Here is a 9,524-nt window from a genome sequence, read left to right as displayed (position 1 = left end):
AGACTCAAATGCAGGCCTCTGACTACACCCTCTCATTGCATTATGCCTGAAGATTGAATTTCTTGGGTAGGACCTCAACCAATTTGTTACTAGTTGCGGCTCCTTCCAAGGCTTGTGAATTGTGTAAGAGTGGATCAGGCTGGTCTAGGACTGGTTTGTACACCCGTAAAGAAGGCACTTAAATGTTTAGAAAATGAATATCAGGTAAGCCGCTCCTTCCCAGAGCCCTGCCGCGTCTATCCCCCATCCTAACCACTGGTCCACCCCATATTCCCCTAACTCCTAGGGCTGCAGCGCAGACGGGAGGGCAGGTGGGCATCGCTAGGCCAAAATTGGGCTTCGAAGGTCGCCTCTCCACCTCCACCCCCAGTACCCCCCACCCCCACGCCGGAGGACGCGGCCTAGTCTCCGAAAGGAGGCTGGTGTGCGGGGTCCAGAAGCGCGCAGACCCCACCGCAGCTCCCAGCCAACGGACCCGAAAGACTACAGTCCCCAGCATGCCCCGCGGCCGCCCGCTCGGCCCGGCGCGCGTGCGCGGTGGCGCCGCCGAGCGCCGACAGGGGCCGAGCCTGGGGCCTGACAAGCGTTGGCACAGTGGTGGCGGAGGCCCGCGGCTGCGGGGCAGCTGGACGTACCCCGCGGGGCAGGTGAGTACGGAGCGAGAGGTTGGCCGAGACTCGCTGGGTCTGCGGGGCCCGGCGCCCACCCATGCCCCTCCGGTGGGGACACTAGGGGCTGTGGACCGACCGACTGACCCACGGACTGACGGGCCGAGGGGCAAGGCGGCGCCGTCGCCGGCCGGCCCTCGCTCGTGCGGCGCGCGGGGCTGGGGTCCCGGCTAGGCCCGGGCTCTCGAGGTCGGGCGCGAGGCTTGAGGGGCGCGGGCGGTGATCGGGGCGGGGGTTGGCCTCCCGGGGAGGGACCCCCCAGCCGGCCCAGCGGGAATGGGGGGCTCCCGGCGCCTGAGCTGTAGTGCATTGGGGGCTCGAGCCCGATAACGGCCCCCTCCTGCGGCTGGGAGCAATTTACAGAAGCCGCACCTCAGGCCGGCGACCTTTTTTGTATTTTGGGTTTTTTTGATAAAACGGCTGCTTCGAATACGTTTACAGCAGCAGAGTCCTCTTCAGGTGTGACTTGTAACTTTACCTTAAAGATTCAAGTCTGGGGTCAGAACACAGGCTCAGATTCTGGCCAGACTCTGAACACACTGTAATATGGGGTTTTAACGCTGGAGAAATTGAGGCATGTACTATCCAGGACTCAGCCAGTGTGGTTAGGATTGGAATTTTGAAAATTATTCTCATACATGGTTTAATGATAGATCCAAGATGCTTTTTATATGGGGCGGGGGGGAGAGGTGATGTAAAGTCTCTTTTTGGTGACGAATGACTGTATCGTATTTTCCAGTCTTGTGCTGCATGTGCGATTTGTGGGGGGTTGGTGGCCCTTTTTTGTTTGCTCTTTGGTGGGATATTTAGAGGTGTCTGGAATATTCTTTACCTTTCTTTCTTTTTCTTTCTTGGTAAATTCAAGTTCCTAATCAGACTCTGTTTCATAAAAAGTGAATTTTCAACTTCGACATATATTTCCTCCTCATCTCTTTTCCGTATCTTCCAGTTCTCTCTGAACTCTAAACGATGGAGTTATATCTTCTTTGTTTTACATATTTATTTCTGTTCTCCATAATTAGCTGGTAATTGATTCTAAAAGTCAACATCTTTCCTGTCTTTTAATAATCCCAGGTGCCTGTGGCCTTTTCATCACTAATTGTTACATTAGCCTGGGCTTTAGCCCTCTTCTATCCCTTTATAAGCATGGGTGCGTGTAATCTGGGAGAGAGGGCCGGGGTGAGGTGTTTCTCTTGACCAGATATAGTTAACAGGTGAACACGACCCATGGCATCAACTTTAGAAGGCTGTGAACAAAAATTGTTAAATATTAATCTTGTGAATTTGGGAACTTGTCAGGTTGACAGAAGAGTCGGTGAGGTACCTCACAGAAATGAACCTGACGTCAGGGTAAAATATTGAGAAAGGACCTCAGGAATCATCTCTTTTATCATACCGCCATCTTTCAGTGCCCAGAGTGGATGCTGGGGACACCTTGTTGGCTTAGAAACTTAAACAAGGTTCTGTGTGTTTGTGTTTTTGGTTTCTCTCTTCCTAGTTCTCAATGAACGCTTTGGCAGGAGCTCAAAATCTGGTACATTTGATAATTTAACATCAGTTTCATCTGCTTATTCTCCAGATTGTCTCTCTTCCTCAGCTGGTGACATCAGTAATTTTCCACAGCAGCCATTCATGAGCTCATGCAGACTGTCACAAGGAAGGGGAATAGCACAGAGGGTGGCACATACAGGAGAAATAAGGATCTTGTTTCTTTGCCGTCACATATTACACAAGGAGTGAGACAGGAAATCTGGACTGAAGCACAAACTATGCGGGAGGGGTTAGCACACCAGAGTCCAGACTTCCACATACGGTAATAATCATTGGTACCACTTACTGAATCTCTTCTCTTTGCCAGGTGCTGTAATCGTCACAGTGAAGTGCAGGTTTATCATTGTCATTTTATATGTGTGTAAGTTGAAGTACAGAGGTTAAGTGATTTGTCCACAGACATAGTGACAGGGCCAGAATGCAAATTCAGGTCTCTGATTCTGACATCCCCGCTCTTCCTACTGCACCGTACTGCCCTACCAACATGAATGTTCAAGTCTCTCTCGTTCTCAAAGAAAAAACAAAAAACCCCACCTTTCCTGTGGCCACCTTTCTTCTTCAAACTACTGTCACTTCCCATCTGTTTCCTTTCTAGATTTGTCCTTAAAAAGCAAACTCTATGCCCTTCTCTTCCGTTTACTCCTTATTTCATTGCAGTCTGGCCCCCACCCCTCGACTCTATTGAAATTTTTCTCATGAACTCCACTCAGCCATTGATTGAATACCTACCTTAGGTACCATCTTCTAGACTTACAAAGAGGCTGAGATATGGTTCTTGCCCTGAGGGAGTTTAGGAGCTAATGAGGGAGAAAAAGAATTTCATACATGTCACCGTATGTTAACTCCTGACCGAGCAGTCTTTGCTCTTGGGAGTGGGGGAGGAAGACTTCACTGAGAAGGTGATAGTGGACTGCCAACAGAGAGAAACCCTAAGTTGTTCCAGACAGTGGTGTCAGGACTGCATGCTTAGGTGTGGACTTTTAGAAGTTGTTAGAAGTTGTATCTCGCCAGTGAGAGATGGTACAGTTGAAATAGACAGTGTAGGCTTTAGAGTCTGCCAGACCTGGGACCTGAGCCTTAATTTCTTCTTCATAATACCTGCCTACAGTGTCAGCTCTGTGAAAGTAGGGCCTTTGTCTTTTTCACCACCCCACTCCTCTCTCCTAGAACACTGGTCAGTAGATGTTTGTGGAGTGAATACCTCACAGGATGTTGTTCAGCTCGCGGGAGGTGCTAGACTCCCAGCAGCACCATGTGACTGAAGTAACGACGCTGACGTTCAGTGTGGTTTATGAACTGATTTTGAAGACACCATTGTTTGAAATAGTATACGTATATAATCACCTCCCCTTTTTGAACATTTAGGCTTGTTAATTTATGCTCACAATTCATAAATGAGGAGAGAGACGTTCACCTCTTTTCTGTAGGCACAGTTAACTGCTGTGTTTTCACTTCCAATATTATGCCTCTTTTTCAGTTATAAACACATCTCTGCTTTTTCTAAGTGTTTGTGATGTAGGTTTTGTATGTATTTTTTTTCTCTGCTAATGTTCTGGATTGTTTGGGGAAGTTAATTTCTTTGGAATCATTAAATACCTTTATCAGTAAGAGTAACGTGAGAAATGAGATTGAAAGCACCAGTCCAGTAATCAGAAGGCTTATTCTTGGGAAGGGCCTGATTTCCAATTAGGACTAATAGATTTTTTTTTTTTTCCTTAACAAAACCATACAACTATTCCTGGTCTTCCTAGATACCTAGTTAGCCTTCTAGCTAACATTCTAAATACATGAAACAACAGATCATTTCCCTCTTCTTGTGTTTGAGTTTCATTTGTAAATATCATTAATTTGTGTGACTTGAGGTTATAGGATTAAAGTCCAAGTACCACTTTTTTGTTTTGTTTTTGCTTTTGAAGTCAGTGGGATATAGTAATTAGCAGCTACAATAAAGTTCAAATTCTGGCTCTACCACTTCAAACTCTGAAAACTTAACACAGTAATATTGCTTCCCAATGCCTCATTTTGCTTATCTGTAAAATTGGGATAATTACTACTAGTGTCACCACTCAATAATAGCTCTTATTTATTGGGTGTTTACTATAGACTCGGCACAGTTCTAAGAATTTTACTTCTATTAGCTCAGTCTTCACAACTACCCTTTATAGTCGTAGTATGCCCACTTAGGGTGAGGAACAGTGACAAGATGGTCACCTGAGGGTTGTGATAAAGGTGTTTAATAATGTGATGGGTAGTTGTACTAAATGACCTGTAAAGTTCTCCTCAATTATGATTCTCTGATTGAAATCTCAGTCTCCAGACTCTGAGCCCTAGCGATTGTTCTAGAACAGGCTGTTCCTGCCTTTCCCTGTATGGCCAGCCTGGTTTCCTGTTGTCTCTGTCCCACACCCCTGCTTCACCCAGCCCCTTACATTCTTTTTTTTTTTTTTAACAGTTTTTTTTTAATTATTTATTTTTGGTCATGCTGGGTCTTCATTGCTGCACACGGGCTTTCTCTAGTTGTAGAGAGTGGGGGCTACTCTTCATTGCAGTGTGCGGGCTTCTCATTGCGGTGGCTTCTCTTGTTGCGGAGCACGGGCTCTAGGTGCACGGGCTTCAGTAGTTGTGGCACACGGGCTCTAGAGCACAGGCTCAGTAGTTGCAGTGCATGGGCTTAGTTGCTCCGCGGCATGTGGGATCTTCCCAGACCAGGGATTGAACCCGTGTCCCCTGCAGTGGCGGATTCTTACCCACTGCACCACCAGGGAAGTCCTGCCCCTTACGTTCTTCACATCACCTTCTCATTGAGCCTTCCCTGAACACCTAATTTAAAATTGCAACTTCCTGGGACTTCCCTGGCCGTCCAGTGGTTAAGACTCTGCATTTCCAATGCAGGGAGCATGGGTTCGATCCCTGGTCAGGGAACTAAGATCCCTCATGCTGCGCAGCCAAAAAAAAAAAAAAAAAAAGTTATTGTCTAACCCTAAGGTTTATAACAGCAGGAGGACAACCTCCTCTGACATCTTTCCTGAAATTTCTGGTGATAATGATGCTGGTCTGAGTGTAATGCAGTTTGCCTGTTACCATGTTGTTCCCAAGTTTTTGATTCAGTTTGAGGTTGGGATAGTGGAAATAGCAGACTTAGCTTCTGGTCTGGCTGTGTCACCTACTCTCTTTACGGCTTTAAATGAGTCTTTTGACGTCTTTAGCCTCAGTTTCTTTCTTTTGAAAAAAGTAAGAGGGGGATGAACTCAAAAGATCCTTCTAACTCCATCATTCGTGACTGATCTAAGAGCCTTTGCCCTGCGCCCAGCACTGAAGAAGCTAATGATCTCTAAACGTAGGTGCAGGTCTGTTAGAGAAATTCATTTGCTCTTGTACTATGGGGATTCTCTCCTAATTTATATTTAATTTGGAATTTTCACAAAAATTTATGTTTCTTAATACAGTTGCTTGTATCATGTTTTAACTCTGCCTGGCTCCCACTGGGCTCCATTCCCAAGTCAAGGTACATTGTTCTTACACATGCACAAGTGGCTTCTGTGTCTTCCCAGAGCACTGTGCTGGAGAATTGACAACTCAGTTGTACTAGTCAGTGTGGTAGAGAGGGACCACTTAGGAGTCACTTCTGACTCACTGACTGATATGGACAAGCTGCTTAACTTCTCTGAGCCCTGGTTTTCTCAAGTGTAAAATGGGGAGTGCTTAGTAAGTATGGTAAATGCTCAGTAAACACTTTTCCTTCTTTCATTGTATCTCCCTTCTAATACCTCCATCTAACCACTGCCACAAAGTACATAGGATTGGATTACCATACCCTAGGGTTATTAGGTAGGTGTTTTCATATCTGCAAATGAAAAATTCCCAGTAATTATATAGATGGTATGGCCAAATGAGTGACTTAAAGGTAGTTTTTGACCTCTATGGTTTAATTATATGAGGAATAGGGACTTTGTTAACTATATTTATGATCTGTTCCTTTTAAGTGCCCGAAGCTCCTATGTTAATATAAAGCTTTAAATATAAATATTTCACTGCCCTTTTTTGCCAGTCAGCCCTCAAGGAGCTTTATTTTTCTCAAAAACTCTTGTCTGCATTTTTCAGAGCTACCTGAATGTCGAATTGAGGTTAGGTACCCATTGTTTGTTTCACTTTTACTTCTAAGGAGGGTGTTGCTCCCCAGCCCTGGTGGTGGGAATGACAGAAGGTCCATGCAGTACATTGCTTCTGCTTTCCTTATCACAGTCCAGGTGCTTCCAGGCTGTAAATCTTAGGGGAGTGATCCTGGGAGGTACTCAGGGAAGTGATCAGATTACCTTGGGTGATTATTTTACAGGAAGACCTAGAGTGGATGGGCCTGGTGCAGAAGCCTGCACAGGAGAGCCTCATTTACCTGGTGCTGCTGTGCCGGAGAGGGAGAGCCATATCTGGGCTTGTGGAGTTCTGGCGGGGAGAGTCCTGTTTCCCTCATCTGTGTTTCCAGTCTGTGCTCTACCTTGCACAGTCATGCCTAAATCTTGCGTGAAGGAACACTATCTCTGGTCACAAAGAAAATATTGACTCAGGGACGGGGAAACACCCCCAGCTGTAGGCCTGTGGGAGCGGGAGTGGAGGGAGTGGAGCGCAAAGTGGAGTTGATTCCTGGGTCGTTTTGCTCTTTAGCTGATGCCTGTTTGGAAGGAGGCAGTTTGAGAAATTTGGATGCCTTTTTCACTGGGGAGATTAAGAATAAAGTGAATAATAAACATGTTTTCAACAAGAATGATTGGGGTGACTGGAGGGGGGAGCCAGTTCTAGAAGATTAGTGCCACTAGCTGCTTTATCGTGGTGTTTGGTGGGGCTCAAGTTTTGAGACTTTCTTTCCATACTGTGGTAATTGCTTCATTTAGCAGCATGCTCTAAGAGAAAGTGGTGGGTTCTAAGGTCTGAAAGAAGGGTGCTGCGGCTGGAGCATCGAGCGAGTGTCCACGGCTGAGAGATGAGGCTGGAACGGTCAGCAGGGACTACTAGCTCATGCAATCTTAAAAGTCAAGTTAACAAATTTGGACTTTTTTCCAAAAGTCAGAGGGAAGAAAAGGGGCTTTAAAGAGGAGAAGGAAATAATCATTTGCATTTAAAAAGGATTTCTGTGCTGGGTAGAGAGTAGAATCTGCAGAATCAGAAATTCTGAGGGGTGGACCCCAGCTGTCTGGGTTTTAAGAGCTGTCTGTTTTTGTGTATTTCTAATTTATTTACTTATTTTTGGCTGCATTGGGTCTTTGTTGCTGTGCGCGGGCTTTCTCTAGTTGCGGTGAGAGGGGGCTACTCTTCGTTGCCGTGCACGGGCTTCTCATTACAGTGGCTTCTCTTGTTGCGGAGCATGGGCTCTAGGCACACAGGCTCAGTAGTTGTGGCTCGTGGGCTCTAGAGCGCAGGCTCAGTAGTTGTGGCGCACGGGCTTAGTTGCTCCGCGGCCTGTGGGATCTTCCCAGACCAGGGCTCGAACCCAGTCCCTTGCATTGGCAGGCAGATTCTTAACCACTGCGCCACCGGGGAAGCCCTGTCTGGGTTTTAAAGAAGCCCTCCAGGTGATTCTGATACACTCTGCAGTTTGAGGACCACTGATGGAGTTCATTTAAGAGAGAGGGAACAATATTGTAAAGTCAGGGAACTAAACTCCATGGTATTGCTGAAGTGTAGCTTGTATTTTTTAAAAGTAGTTATTTTATATGCCTAAATAAATAAGATAAGCTAATAAAACGTACATTACATAATCAGTCTAAATCACTTACCTTGGAATGTCAATAAAATGGACATAAGCCCTATATCCCACATTATTTGAGAAGGCCAACACCCTCCCCCAGGTTTTTCAAATTTAACTTCTTTAATTCTCATAACAACGTGTAAGGTAGGAATTATTATCCCTATTTTCAGACCTTTCTTTGATTTTCCCCTCAAACCACAGTCAAGGCTATTATGAGTCCAGCAGACTTTCTTGAAGGTATGGATGCCAAAGGGGTATTACCTTGCAACAGCACACTAACTTAAATTGGGGTTTGGATTGTTCTTTGCTTAAGAGGCATTTGGTCCACCCCTAAGGCCTCCCCACTCCCAGGCACGCAGCATGTCACTGTCTCATGGGTGGCTCTGTCCTGAAGGATGCAGCTCCTTACCCATCTCTGGACTGCTGTTCCCTTCCCCTCTGTAGTCCTGGCCACCCCTACCTCCAAATTTCCATTAATTTCCTTTGCTAGACAATCGATAGATCTCTCCTTTTCTAATCCATGGCTTCAAGGTTTACCTTCCACCTTTAAGGAGCTTATCAAAATATTTTCCCAAAAATAAACCTCCTCTCTGGGAAGCATTCTGGAGCCAACTTTATTTTTTTTAAATAAATTTATTTATTTATTTTTGGCTGCGTTGGGTCTTCGTTGCTGCACGCGGGCTTTCTCGAGTTGCGGCGAGCGGAGGCTACTCTTCCTTGCGGCGTGCGGGCTTCTCATTGCAGTGGCTTCTCTTGTTGCCTAGAGCACTCTCATTGGGTCTTTGGTGCTGTGCGTGGGCTTTCTCTAGTTGCCGCAAGCGGGGGCTACTCTTTGTTGAGGTGCGTGGGCTTCTCAATGCGGTGGCTTCTCTTGTAGCGGAGCACGGGCTCTAGGCGCTCGGGCTCAGTAGTTGTGCCTCTCTGGCTCTAGAGCACAGGCTCAGTAGTTGTGGCACATGGGCTTAGCTGATCTGCGGCATGTGGGATCTTCCTGGACCAGGGATTGAACCCGTGTCCCCTGCATTGGCAAGTGGATTCTCAAGCACTTCGCCACCAGGGAAGTCCTTGCAAGCGGATTCTTAATCACTGTGCCATCAGGGAAGTCCCAAGAGCCAACTATTAAAATAGTAATTTTCCACTGTCCTATTATTATAATATTATAAAATTTTAGGTTCATTTTAGGGATCACTAGGTTAATTACCTTGCTTCAAGTGACGTATTAAACTCAAATAGCAATAATTTGTTACTAATCTATTCTTTGATTTCTGTTTACAAAGCTGACACTATAAAGTAGAAAAGGCACATTTTTTAAAAATCCAAATCCTCTCCCAAACTAGACAAATATACACTTCATTTAAAAAAATCTTCAAAGAGCAAGTTCCTCACAGCACTGTTTTTATTGCAAAAATTGCTGTTAGGTGCTTAAATGTTGTATCTACAGATGACTACATTAGTAAATTATAGGACATATGGTTATAAATACTGCATAATTACTGGGGAAATGCTGATAATTTGATGTGCAGTAGAGAAAAATATTTTAAAATCTGAAATATAAGAACTGTGTA

At 45.5% G+C, this 9,524-nt stretch overlaps 1 protein-coding gene across 1 annotated transcript in view; it reads left to right on the top strand.

Moving 5' to 3' along the window:
• Nucleotides 1-511: 511 nt before the first annotated feature.
• SGSM3 (small G protein signaling modulator 3) overlaps nucleotides 512-9,524 on the top strand; it is a 35,025-nt gene continuing 26,012 nt past the window's right edge. The window contains exon 1 of the mRNA XM_024737518.1: nucleotides 512-647. The gene's annotated coding sequence lies outside the window, so the exon portion shown is untranslated. The remainder of the gene's footprint in view (nucleotides 648-9,524) is intronic.

The sequence above is a fragment of the Neophocaena asiaeorientalis genome, unplaced genomic scaffold, assembly GCF_003031525.2.
Source record: "Neophocaena asiaeorientalis asiaeorientalis breed wild unplaced genomic scaffold, Neophocaena_asiaeorientalis_V1.1 scaffold242, whole genome shotgun sequence".
Classification (NCBI taxonomy): Eukaryota; Metazoa; Chordata; class Mammalia; order Artiodactyla; family Phocoenidae; genus Neophocaena; species Neophocaena asiaeorientalis.
This window is presented reverse-complemented; position numbering and strand designations above follow the sequence as displayed.